We start from the raw sequence: 15,467 nt of genomic DNA, 5'->3' as shown, positions 1-15,467 counted from the left end.
AATAAGTACACAAAATTTCATTTTTATTACTCAATGTTTTTTTTTTTCATTTTAAATTATAAAATAAAATGGGAACTTGTACATTTTAATAAAGACATTAAAAATGAAAATAGCGAAAAAAAGTTATATTGTACGTATCTATTATGGAATGAAGTTCTCTGGAAAAACTTTCACTTAATTTGGTCAAGTAGTTTTTTTTTTACAACGAACAAAGCAATTTGTTATGGTAACAATCAAAAGGTAGCCGTGTTTCGATTTTTAAGAAGAAAATCTATTATTTAAGATCGGAAAGGATGTATCGGCACTTTAGACTGAGTTATCTCCCCGTGGCATGTTCTAAAAATAAAAACACGGCCATCTTTAGCGCGCTGTCATATTAACATGTTTTCCCGTTGTAAAAAAAAAAAAAAAATCTCTGAATTCTTTTTCAGAGAACTTCAGTCTAAAACGGATACGTGCAATATAACTTCTTTTTCTCTCTCGATATTTTCATTTTTTAATGTGTTGATTAAACTGTACAAGTATCAATAAAACATATTTAATCATTTTCATAATTTTGGTAACAAAAAATACCTGTGCACATCATTCAACTTTATTTGGATGACCAATTTTCGAGGTGATGGGTGGGATTCAATCAATAGACACACTAATTCTGCGGTAGTTTGTCAGAGGTGTTCATTCATCAATCTATATCGAAAGAAGACACTTTCAGTTGTTGAAGGCGACAGATCGGCGGATTTCTTACGCTTACGAGATTGATATGTTCAGAGCAAACGTTGGTAATGTATACATGCAGATTAGATTATATCAGAACGTTGCGATTGAAGTGGATGATAAACTGGTCGAGAGAATTGACCTTTTTGTGGCGTGTATTGAGACGGGCGATTGGGAAAACAGAAACAAGGACGTCCTTACACACGTCTGTGAAAGGCGAGGACATACAGACAGGAGGTAGCTGGGAATTAAAGTCGTTTTCTGCTCAGAAGGAGAAACATGGTGGAATTTCTGTTTTTGATAATATTATCGGGGTGAGCGCGGACGCAGACCCCACACTTAGAAATAACGCGTCTGAGTCGTCCACATTTGAGACGATCGCAAAGGTCAACCCAACCGCAGTGCAATGGAAGGACCTCACTTTGAAGGAACGACCTAAATGATCATCGTTGACCTCTACGCCAGGTAAGTAGGTATTTATTTGCTTCCCCACGTAAGCAAAATGTGACACAAGGTCGGTTTTATGTGAGGTGAAGGGGGAGGGAGGGGAAGGGGATGGTACATATAGGGTTGCCCCTACATGTACCAATAACCAATTGCCACAAGGGCAATGGTCACAAAGTGCAACATCTGCCGGAACAGATGGTATTTATTTGCTCCCCCACCGAGCAAATTAGGCACAAGGCCAATTTTTAATGTGAGGAGTGAAGGGAGGGGGAAGGGAAAAAGAGGACCAGCTCCCGAGAGGTGGGAAATGGGAGCTGGTTAAAGGTCAGGCATGTGGGGTTGCCCCCACATCTGGTCTTTGCTAGTCATAGCTAGTCATAGCTTGAAGTATCTGCCGGAACAGATGGTATTTATTTGCTCCCCCACCGAGCAAATTAGGCACAAGGCCGATTTTTAATGTGAGGAGTGAAGGGAGGGGGAAGGGAAAAATTTTAATGTAATAACGAAAAGAAGACACATAGTAATATCATTTATTATTTTTAATGTAATATGAAAAAACACATTGATATATTTTTTTTATTTTTAATGTAATATGAAAAAACAAATAAATATAATTTATTATTTTTTAATGTAATATGAAGAAAACATATATTAATATCATTTATTATTTTTATATAATAAGAAAAAAGGCACATTAATATAATTTTTTATTTTTTAATGTTATATGAAAAGACACATTAATATAATTTATTATTTTTTATGTAATATGAAAAAAGAAAACATATTAATAGGTTTTATTATTTTTAATGTTATAACGAAAAAAGACACATACTAATATATTTTATTATTTTTAATGTAATAATGAAAAAAATATTAATACAATTTATTATTTTTGATGTAATATGAAAAAGAACACATATTAATAGATCTTATCATTTTTAATGTAATAACGAAAAAAAGACACATATAAATATAATTTATTATTTTTAATGTAATAACGAAAAAAGACACATATTAATATAATTTATTATTTTTAATGTAATAACGAAAACAGACACATATTAATATAATTTAATATTTTAATGTAAGATGAAAAAAAAACACATATTAATATAATTTTTTATATTTTAATGTAATATTAAAAAACACATATTAATATAATTTATTATTTTTAATGTAATATGAAAAAAAGACACATATTTATATAATCTATTATTTTTAATGTAATAACGAAAAAAACACATAATAATATATTTTATTATTTTTAATATTATATGAACAAGACATATATTCATATAATTTATTATTTTTTATATAATAAGAAAAAAGACACATATTAATATAATTTATTATTTTTAATGTAATATGAAAAAAACATATTAATATAATTTATTCTTTTACATATAATATGAAAAAACAGACACATATTATTATAATTTATTATTCTTTAATGTAATTTGAAAAAAGACACACATAAATATCATTTATTATTTTTTAATGTCATTTGAAGAAAGACACATGTTAATATAATTTATTATTTTTAATGTAATATGAAAAAAGACAGATATTAATATCATTTATTATTTTTTAATGTAATATGAAAAAAGACACATATTAATATAATTTATTATTTTAATGTAATATGAACAAACACATAAAAATATCATTTATAATTTTCAATATAATATGAAAAAAGACAGATATTAATATAATGTATTATTTTCAATGTTATATGAAAAAGACACATATTAATATAATTTATTATTTTTAATGTAATATGAAAAAACACATATTAATATAATTTATTATTTTTTAATGTAATATGAAAATAAGACAGATATTAATATAATTTATTATTTTTTATATGGATATAAGACACATTAATATAATTTATTATTTTTATATAATATGAAAAAACACATGATAATATAATTTATTATTTTTAATGTAATATGAAAAAAACATATTAATATAATTTATTATTTTAAATGTAATTGAAAAAACAGACAGATATTAATATAATTTATTGTTTTTTAATGTAATATGAAAAAACAACACATAATTATATAATTTCTTATTTTTAATGTAATATGAAAAAAAGACACATATTATATAATTTATTATTTTTAATGTAATATGAAAAAAGACACATATTAATATAATTTATTATGTTTTAATGTAATATTAAAAAACGATACATATTAATATAATTTATTATTTTTAATGTAATATGAAAAAAGATACATATTAATATAATGTAATGTTTTTAATGTAATATAAAAAAAGACACATATTAATATTTATTATTTTCAATCTAATATGAAAAAGACACATATTAATATCATTTATTATTTTTAATGTAATATGAAAAGAAGACACATATTAATATAATTTATTATTTTTAATGTAATATGAAAAAAAACACATATTAATATAATTTATTATTTTTTAATGTAATATGAAAAAAGACAGATATTAATATAATTTATTATCTTTAATGTAATATGAAAAAAGACACATATTAATATCATTTATTATTTTTAATGTAATATGAAAAGAAGACACATATTAATATCATTTATTATTTTTAATGTAATATGAAAAAAAGACGCATATTAATATAATTTATTATTTGTTAATGTAATATGAAAAAAAGACAGATATCAATATAATGTATTATTTTTAATATAATATGAAAAAAAGACAGATAATAATATAATTTATTATTTTTAAGGTAATAATAAAAAAAAACCCATATTAATATAATTTATTATTTTTAATGTAATAACGAGAAAAAGACACATATTAATATAATTTATTATATTTAATGCAATATGAAAAAATAAGACATGAATATAATTTATTATTTTTAATGTAATTTGAAAAAAGACACACATAAATATCATTTATTATTTTTTAATGTCATTTGAAGAAAGACACATGTTAATATAATTTATTATTTTTAATGTAATATGAAAAAAGACAGATATTAATATCATTTATTATTTTTTAATGTAATATGAAAAAAGACACATATTAATATAATTTATTATTTTAATGTAATATGAACAAACACATAAAAATATCATTTATAATTTTCAATATAATATGAAAAAAGACAGATATTAATATAATGTATTATTTTCAATGTTATATGAAAAAGACACATATTAATATAATTTATTATTTTTAATGTAATATGAAAAAACACATATTAATATAATTTATTATTTTTTAATGTAATATGAAAATAAGACAGATATTAATATAATTTATAATTTTTTTATATGGATATAAGATACATTAATATAATTTATTATTTTTGTATAATATGAAAAAACACATGATAATATAATTTAATATTTTTAATGTAATATGAAAAAAACATATTAATATAATTTATTATTTTAAATGTAATTGAAAAAACAGACACATATTAATATAATTTATTGTTTTTTAATGTAATATGAAAAAACAACACATAATTATATAATTTCTTATTTTTAATGTAATATGAAAAAAGACACATATTATATAATTTATTATTTTTTAATGTAATATGAAAAAAGACACATATTAATATAATTTATTATGTTTTAATGTAATATTAAAAAACGACACATATTAATATAATTTATTATTTTTAATGTAATATGAAAAAAGATACATATTAATATAATGTAATGTTTTTAATGTAATATAAAAAAAGACACATATTAATATCATTTATTATTTTCAATCTAATATGAAAAAGACACATATTAATATAATTTATTATTTTTAATGTAATATGAAAAGAAGACAGATATTAATATAATTTATTATTTTTAATGTAATATGAAAAAAAACACATATTAATATAATTTATTATTTGTTAATGTAATATGAAAAAAAGACAGATATTAATATAATTTATTATTTTTAATGTAATATGAAAAAAGACACATTAATATCATTTATTATTTTTAATGTAATATGAAAAGAAGAACCATATTAATATAATTTATTATTTTTTAATGTAATATGAAAAAAAGACAGATATTAATATAATTTATTATTTTTAATATAATATGAAAAAAAGACAGATAATAATATAATTTATTATTTTTAAGGTAATAATGAAAAAAAACACATATTAATATAATTTATTATTTTTAATGTAATAACGAGAAAAAGACACATATTAATATAATTTATTATATTTAATGTAATATGAAAAAATAAGACATGAATATAATTTATTATTTTTAATGTAATATGAAAAAAAAACTTCATGAAGCATTTCTGTTACTACTGTTTTCCGGTAAACTTACAACAAATAACCAATCCAACGTCCCATGTTAAGAACGACATTCGAAATAGACACCCCTAACCATCTCATGTTAAAAACGTCTTTCAGATTAAACGCCCACAACCTTTTTAGCATACCCGAAAATCTATTAAGTTGACATGTCGAATGTGAACGATGATTTGGACGTAATGTAAAAATGATCAGAATTTAAAACAGAACAAAATTTAAATTCTCTTTTTCATTTTACAAGAACCGTAAAACTGCGCATTTACCGCAAGTTTTACCATCATTTATTATTTTTAATGTTAGAAAAAAATAAACACCAACTGCTTGGAGCATTTCTGTTGATCTCATGAAATAGTTTTTAATTAATATAAATTGAAGTTTTTTAAGGCAATCTCCTATAATATATCGATAATATAGCATAGTTTTTTTTTAGGCGAATAATCACGCTTTTTTTTACAAGGTCATTATGCAGAGGGAGACAACTCCATATTACTAAGAGATTCGTTCATTTTTTCATCTCATAATTTAGGATGTCACTCCTAACGATATTTTCTTATCAAATCAAAACATAAAAAAAATAAGCTGAGACGAATTTTTTTTTTTTTTAAATCTAACAATAAATATACAAAATAACATTATTAAAACAAAATGTAGTTTTATGCGACTATTAAGAGAATCGTTTTTGTTTTCATATCACAGTTTTTTTTCGACTACATTACAAAAAAATGAAAATGCAACAATAATTGTAGAGGAATTATTTTTCATCTCATAATTTAGGATGCTAAAACCAACGATATTTTTATTAAGTCAAAACATTAAAAAAAAACTGCAGCATTTTTTTATGTTACAATATTGATAACCTTAATAATACAAAACGTAGTCTTTATGCGACTATTGAGAGAATCGTTTCTGTTTTCATATCACAATTTACGACGCTAAAACCAACGATATTTTCTTTTGATGAAAACATTTGAAAAGGAAAGTTGCGGCAACTTTTTCTATTTTTTTTCAACTACATTTTTATTAAAACGTAAATATTATTGTGAGTTTCTATAAAAAATGAATCTTTAAGCTTAAAACCAAAAGAATGAAAACATTACAAAAGAAAAATGGAATTTTTCCGACTACTTTTTTTTTTTTTAATTTTTTTTTTACTACTTTTTAAAATTAATTAATAAATTTTATGGGAAAATGTGTTACAGAAAAAAAAAAGTCGCCACAGCTTAAAAAAAACAGTTGTTTGTTAAAATCACAATTTCCTCTTCAGCTATCGTTGCATTTTCCTTTATTTTCGCAACAAATCTTACCAGACATTTATTTATTAATTTAAAAATGTAGTAACAAAATGTTTTGTAATGTTTTCATTCTTTGGGTTTTAAGCTTAAAGACTAATTGGGTTTGTTTTACTGTACACATAGATTCGAAAAAGTTGTCACAAAACAAATATAGAACAAATAAATGTTATCAAAGGCAAGATAAGTTACTTTTCTAAATAACTGGATATGTTTTTAGTGTTTATATTTAATGTAACATGTTTATTCAGCTCGAAAAACATACAGTGCTTACCGGTGTATTGGAAAGTTAAAGATGGCGCCTGACTCTCTCGTTGACACTGTAGATTTGGCAAAAGAAGTTAATAACAAAAAAATATGCAAAATAATGTTGGAAACTCACTAAATATATGTTACCATGACATAAGCTGACATATATTCGGTGTTTTTTTAACAGTATTTTGTATAGTTTTTTTTAACTCCTTTTCCCAAACTTACCGTGTCAAAGATTTTAAAAAAAATCGTTTCAGCTTTTTTTTATGTTTTGATTTAATAAAAATATCCTTAGTAGTAGCGTCCTAAATTATGAGATTAAAAAAAATGAACGAATCTCTTAGTGAAATGGAGTTGTCTCCCTCTATACAATGACCTTGGATATAAAAAAGGGGATAACATTTTACATTAAGGCCCGTCTCACGTTCGTATGTAACGAAATATGTTTTTGTTGATTTTGGTGTGCTAAAAACGAATCTGAAAATCGTTTCCGTCGCAAAAAAATTGTTTTCATGATATGAAGAAATTATTTTTTCGAAAAGCGGGTGGTCACTTTTCCATGTAAATTTAACTTAAAATGAGTATCCACTTTCTGTCCACCTGAGAGGGGGGCATTTTAGTGTTTATTGGCTAAAAGGTTTCGATGTTTTTTTTGTTTTCATCTTTCAATAAAGACATGAGGAAATTAAAAAATAAAGAAAAATCGGTATTTTTTTACTTTAAGGTTCGTCTCACATTTGTATAGAAAAAAATATAGTTTTTTGTAGTTTTCGGTGTGCTTTAAAAGAATATGGTAACCAATTCCGTCGCAAATTTACCGTTTGTATGGTATTAACTGGCACTATTTTCCATTTCACAGCCCATCCTTCGTTTCGCACGATCATAAACGAAAACTGTTAAATATGCACTCGCGTACCGAACTGCCTTGTCACAGTGTAGTATTGGCGAAAATTTTAAATTAGACGAAAAACAAGTAGTTTTCCAAATATGAAGCCATGTAATTCTATGTTATCACGGCTGGCCATTTGTGTACGCGTAAGCGCGCGCACATGTCCTATAAGGATAATCAAGAAACTGTATTCCGTGAAGGAAATAAAGAAATAAATATACTGCACATTTAAATAAAAGAAGGAAAGTTTATTAACGTATTTATAGGAAGACAATGTGTAATGTTTATCGTGTTCAGTTGAGGGAGGGTCTCTTTTCTCGTATATCCGGTGACCAATGTTTGCAATTAAAGGGACATAACTCCCAGAAGAGTTACCTTCCCCTGAAACAATATATAAGGTAAATAAAAAAGCGTTTGATCAAGTTACACGGCGAGCAGCAGATATTTATTTGCTCCCCCGCCGAGCAAATTAGGCACATGGCCAATTTTTAACGTGAGGAGTGAAGGAAAGGGGAATGGAAAAAGGGACCAGCTCCCGAGAGGTGGCAAATGGGAGCTGGTTAAAGGTCAGGTATGTGGGGTTGCCCACACATCCGGTCTAAATTATTGATTTGTGTCCTTTTCTGTTCTTTACCATATTCACCCCCGGGAGGCGGTGCATCTGCAGCATTTGCTTTTGTTTTGCCATGTTTCGCTTTATTATTTTGGCATATATGTGTATATATATATACATATATATACACACATATATATATATACACACATTTATATATACACACATATATACATATACATATATATACATATACATATATACATCTATATACATATATATATATATATATACATATACATATATATACATATACATATATATATATACATATATATATATGCATATACATATATATATATACATATATATACACACATATATATATATACACACACACACACACACATATATATATATATATATATATATATGTGTGTGTGTGTGTGTGTGTGCGTGTGTGTGCATAAGAGAGTACAGTAAAATTAAAGTGCAGCATTTGCTTTTGTTTTGCCATGTTTCGCTTTATTATTTTGGCAAAGTAATGCTTTGTTAATTGAATGTTTAGTCTCATGCATCATCCTAGGCATTAACTCCGTCTTTGAGATGGAGATGACGAATTGCCAATAGCTGAGGCTGTGTTACTTGTTATTATTTTAGGACAAAAATAACAAAGTAACTATTGTTATCTATTCTGTATTTTCGTTTAACAATTAAACAAGGGTTTGCGACCTCGAGTAATTTGTCTTTTCCATGTTAAATCACGGTCGAGCATTGAACAGGTTTTTTTTATAAAATGCATAAACATCAATCGCGTCTGCAACAACTATGAGAATTACGATTTCTAGAATATGTGACAAAATAAAAATATTTTTCAGCGGATTGATGGTTATTCCATACTGAAAAACATTACTTTTAACAACGTTAGTGACGAGAATATATCTCGTTTTTTACAAAGATATTCTTTCAACCTTATTAACAATTTTCTCCTCTAAAAATGAGAGACAAAATTTCAACTCGATCATGATTCCAACAAATAAATAATAGTTGGCCGCCTTGCATTGTATTTTCTCTACAATTGTTATTTACATTAAGATTTGTTTATGTTCGTTTTTTTCATATATAATTATAATGTCACGTGTGTCCTATTAAATCACTAGTGTTTCATTACTTATGCTTTTATGTGAAGAAATAATATGGTAACTCACTTAAACGAAATGTAATGTGGTCTTTAAATAAATTGAGTGAAAAGTTAACATTTTAAACATAGACATACACTTTCGCATAAATACTAAAATATATAAAAACTTCAACTAAGAATTAAGTGGAAAATGATAAGTTATGCCAACACCCACTATATACAGTTTTTATTTACAGTTCATAAACAATTAAATATGGAACTTATAAGAAAAATGAATTAAACTTCAATTTAATAAAAAGCTATTTTTAAACAATGCTAGTATATGCTTATATATTGAATATTACAAAACTGTTACCGTCTTTTTTAAATAACTGGAATTACAAGTGAAATGATTATACATTCGTAAATTTTAATATTGCATGAATAAAAAAACAATTATATGCTGGTAAGTAATTTTATTTTCGATGATTAGCTTTCAATCCTGCATGGTTAAAGAGTGTACAGTAGAAATTGGACAATATAGTAATCATTAGTAATGAAAATTTGGTAAATTTAATAACTTATATTATTTTATTAAGAAGAGGTAAGTCGACTTCACGAAATTCGGTGTCTGTTTGAATTCAGTGATCTTAAAAGAAAATACGGGTTGGTATTACTGTACACACATAGATTAAAAAAAAGTTGTCAAAAAAACAAATATATAACAAATAAATGTTATCAAAGGCAAGATAAGTTACTTTTCTACCAAACTGGATATATTTTTTGTGTTTTTATTCAATGTAACATGTTTATTCAGCTCGAAAAACATACAGTGTTTGTTTACCGTGGAACATTCAAGATGGCGTCTCACACCCTCTTTAACACCGTAAGTTTGGGAAAAGGTGTTATAAATAAAAAAGTATACAAAATACTATTAAAAACTCGCCGAATATATGTCAACCTATGTCACGGTGACATATATTGAGCGATTTTTTAACAGTATTTTATTCGGTTTTTTATTTATAACACCTTTTCCCAAACTTACCGTGTTAAAGAGAGAATCAGACGTCATCTTGAATGTTCCAATACATTGGTAAACACTGTATGGTTTTCGAGCTGAATAAACATTTAGAAAGCCATTCTTAACATGGGGAGGGTGTTTTGTAACCATTCTGTACTTTCACCTAACAATTTAATTAAAAAAAATAAATAGATACCGTAAACCTCGAATTTGATATCGAAAATACGATTTTAAAAAATACATCACGGTAACATAAGTGCAGAAGCACCATTAAATTGCCCCTCCCCGTGTTAAGAATGGCTTTCTGAATAATGTTTATTATTTTTCAGCATTCCGCGCTCACAAACATCGGAATTTAAAAAAAAAAAAAAAACAAATAAATAAAAACACATTTATTAAAAATAATTAATAAAATGTTCAAAAACTTACGAGAGATTAATTTCACTTTCTTTTCTGGATTGCGGATTTGGATTAAATGCGATAATCTCTTTGAAGATCAAAAAAAAAAAAACCCAAACATTTTAATTCGTTTTCGTCCATTTTTTTATTTTTTTATTTTTTTATATCCGGGTTCATTTTTTTGCTTTCCTTTATTGAAGAGTTCCTCTTTGCTGACGTCACCAATTTTGGTTTTTATTTTTTTCTATTTTAAAACAATTTTGATTGACTTTTAATCTTAATGAATAAAACAACACAATTATATGCAGGTAAATAATTTAATTTCCAATGATTGACTTTTAATCTTAATGATTAAAACAGCACAATTATATGCGGGTAAATAAGTTTAGTTCGAATTAAAAACCAAAATTTTCAAATTCATGAGATAGAAATTCCAAAACTTTTCAATCATTCAATGAGTCTGAAATGTGCATATGATGTTGGATCATTTCTATTGACGCAAGTACAAAGTAAATTATTCAATGCCATAAAAACATGTTGAACAAACAAAACTTCATATTGGTATTAATGTTCAATAATTTGTTGCTTCAGATTCTTTTAACTTATTCATTTTGTTTTATATAAGAACAAATTGCTAGAGATGTTGGAATCTATTTCAGTGTTATCCTCAACAACTTTAAGGTTATCGTCGCTACTGCTTGTATTCACAAAATGTAGCACCCCTCTGCCTGTTCTACAAGTAATTTAACGGTGAATGCTCCGACGAACTGTAATAACCTGTACCCTTCGACGAAAATATCCCTGACAAACCCGATAAGCAATTATACAAGTTCTGTAAGGAACTGCAGCCTTTTTATAGCACACACAGGAACCTCCTCAACAATACTAAGTAGAGATATTAACACGGTAGTTTTTGCCGTTCCTGGATTCCTGGTCTTTCTGCGTTCAACCACTGTCTTCTCTAACCCTAACCCCCCCCTTTTTGATTTGAGTGTTTGCTTGGGTTTACTAATACTGACTTCAAACTAGTTTTGCTTTTCTTACACAAAATCTTAACACTGTAGAGTTGCACATATCATGACATGTGTAAACTTACGTCTCTTCAATTTTGTCATCCGCAACAAGTCTTTAATGGTGTTTTCGTTAGCATAAATGGAGCATTTGTACAAAACTCGTCAATATTGACTGTCAATTGTTGGCTATTTTTCACAACATTCATTTACGATTGTGAGTTTCTACCCTTCTTTCTCTCCAGCAATATTATTATAGTGTCTAACAAGATGACTTAATGTGGAACGATAAATTTGTCGCCCTTAATCAAACAACACTCCAACTTTAACTTTTATTTGTAAACTCAATTTAGGTTACTTGATTATGTAGTGGAGCTGATAACTATTCAATGTAGCCGCTTTCAGCTTCAATCACTGCTTAGTTACGGGATCTTTACTATGAGGAAGCGTTTTGTCAGCGGGAGCTCGATGAATACTCGACGAATGGCAGTAATTAGGCTGGTTTTAGTGCTGTGAGAGGTTTTGTTGGTGATTTTTGTATATTTTCAACAACAACACTTTATACCTGCTTTTTTGTATAACGGTTGTTTCGTTGATTGAGTTTAACTAATTATTACAACAAGATTATATACATGCTTTGCAAAAATAAAGATTTGTCAATTTTTTACGACAACAATTTATACTTGCTGTGTTGCATATCTTCATCTTCGATTGTGACTAATTATTACAACATTATATTCGATCCAGCGATTCAATTAATAAAAATGTTTTGATTCTTGGCACTGCCTGCCACAGTTACAGAGATACTATGATAACAATCTTACAATAGTTTGAATGAAAATTTTTTTTATTAATAGAATATATTTCTCATATGTATCATTCGATTGTGACTAATTATTACAACATTATGTTTTGATTCTTGGCACTGCCTGCCACAGTTACAAAGATACTATGATAACAATCTTACAATAGTTTGAATGAAAAATGTTTTATTAATAGAATATATTTCTCATATGTATCATTCGATTGTGACTAATTATTACAACATTATGTTTTGATTCTTGGCACTGCCTGCCACAGTTACAGAGATACTATGATAACAATCTTACAATAGTTTGAATGAAATTTTTTTTATTAATAGAATATATTTCTCATATGTATCATTCGATTGTGACTAATTATTACAAAATTATGTTTTGATTCTTGGCACTGCCTGCCACAGTTACAGAGATACTATGATAACAATCTTACAATAGTTTGAATGAAATTTTTTTTATTAATAGAATATATTTCTCATATGTATCATTCGATTGTGACTAATTATTACAACATTATGTTTTGATTCTTGGCACTGCCTGCCACAGTTACAGAGATACTATGATAACAATCTTACAATAGTTTGAATGAAAAATGTTTTATTAATAGAATATATTTCTTATATGTATCACTAAAATTAAGGTTTTGGAATGAGAATATTCACATATTTTACATTAATATGGCTTTTCGCACTGATTTCTCATAAGTTTGACAAAACTTGATTTGTCATGCACTTGACAAGATTATGGCTTTTCCTATTTTATATTTTACTTTTGTTAGTTTGAAGAGATTAAGGGGCTCCTTCCTGGGGGTAACGATTCTATTATAGTTTAAATTTATATCCGGGGGCTCTTAAGAATAGACACTGTTCCCTTTATGGCTGCTATCTGTATTTCCTTACAGCTTGGTTGTCAAGGGATTGCTCCTAGGTATTTTTGAAGGTTAATTTTATTAAGCCTTTTGCTCCTGTCACAACTGGTATAATGTGTATTTTTTTTCAGAAATTGTTTTTAGATCATTTTTTAGGTCCTGATATTTTGTTATCTTTTCCCGTTCTGCTCTTTTAAGGAAAAAGTCGTTTGGAACTGTGACGTCGAAAATGAGTGCAGCTTTTTCGGGCTTGTTCCATATTACTATATCTGGCTTGATGTCTTTGTCTTTTATGTATCTGCCTGCCTGTTTGTCTTTGTCATAGAACACTGTCACTTTTCCATTTGATGTTATTGGTGGTGGTTCATGTTCCCAGGTGTTCGTCGACCTATCTAGTTGCATCTCGCCACAGATCTTCCAATGTAATTATCTACATACTTTGTTGTGGCGGGCAGTGAAATGACCATCAGCTAGAAGGATCTTGCATCCAGACATTAGGTGGGTTGGGCTTTCAACAGCTGAGTGACAGAATCTGCATTGGTCTGTTTTTTTGTAGACCAGCCATTTTCTTAAATCCATTTGTGAGTAAGCCTTGGTCTTGTGCAGCTATAATTAATCGTTCTTCATCAAATGGAAATTTGTCCCTTTTAAGCCATTGTAGTGATGCCTCCTTGTCAATGTAGATCTGGTTCAGTACTTCCATGGACATGCCTGCTCTCTTATGTTGTTGTCATCCTTCTAGTCTTGTCTTCAGTTCCTTTTGTGTATACTCCTTTCTCTTCTTTTGGGCGATTAGGGTTGCTGGGTTGTTATATTCTTCTACTGTGTTGCCTAGTGTTACCACTGAAATTTTCCCCGAGCTTTGTAGTTGACGTCTTCTGGGGCAAAGATTTGGTGTGATGTTTATTCACCATTTTTATTTTGGGGTCAGAAGAACATTCGATATATTGGTCTATGCTTACCATTGAAGTTCGGTATGCGTGGTTTATTTCAGTGAGGCCTAAACCACCTTTTCTCCGTGGAAAGTACAGCCTGTCCATGCACTGATATTTGTAAATGACTTTATGAAGGGCCAGCATTTTCCGAGTTTTTACATCAAGGTTATTGATGCAGTTTTGTAGCCAATTGATTATGCCAAATTCATAAGATACCACGGGTATTGCCAATTGATTGATGACAGTAATTTTGTTTTTTGGTGATAGTTCTGATGAGAGAATTATTTAAAAGTCGCTTGAAGTATTCTCTCTGCACTTTTCCCTTCATCTTTCCATGTTCAAGTGTCTCATTCTCCTCTACTCCCAGGTATTTATAGACATCATCTTCTTTAAGGTCTTCAATAAAGCCATTGTAAAGATTAAGATGTTCTGATGCTGTCTTTCTTCGTTTCTTTATGGTGCACTTAGCGCATTTGTCTAATCCAAAGTCCATGCAGATGTGCTCTGTATAATTTTTAACAATGTCTATCAGAGAGACAAGTTGTTTCTCGGATTCCGCACAGAGTTTCAAGTCGTCCATAAAGAGTAGATGGTTTACTCTTTTATTATCCTCCTTCTTTCTGCCAATGCTAAGATTGTATTCAGCATCTGATCGTTTAAGTAGCTTACTTAGTGGATCCATTGTGAGGCAGAAAAGAAGCAGTGAGAGGCTGTCTCCCTGGAATATTTCTCACTTGATCTTTATGTTTTGGGTCTGTATCCTTCCTTCCCTGTGCTGTAGTGTAATTGATGTGCACCATGTGGCCATTTGTTTTTGAAGGAATGAAGTAATATAAGTTTTCACATTGTACA

At 27.6% G+C, this 15,467-nt stretch overlaps 1 non-coding gene across 1 annotated transcript; it reads right to left on the bottom strand.

Moving 5' to 3' along the window:
• Nucleotides 1-1,023: 1,023 nt before the first annotated feature.
• LOC145271606 (U1 spliceosomal RNA) lies at nt 1,024-1,187 on the bottom strand. Its single transcript, XR_013866012.1, has one exon. It is a non-coding gene; the product is annotated as a U1 spliceosomal RNA (small nuclear RNA).
• Nucleotides 1,188-15,467: the final 14,280 nt, after the last annotated feature.

Source organism: Euprymna scolopes, chromosome 46, assembly GCF_053919585.1.
Source record: "Euprymna scolopes isolate OS-2025 chromosome 46, ASM5391958v1, whole genome shotgun sequence".
Classification (NCBI taxonomy): Eukaryota; Metazoa; Mollusca; class Cephalopoda; order Sepiida; family Sepiolidae; genus Euprymna; species Euprymna scolopes.
This window is presented reverse-complemented; position numbering and strand designations above follow the sequence as displayed.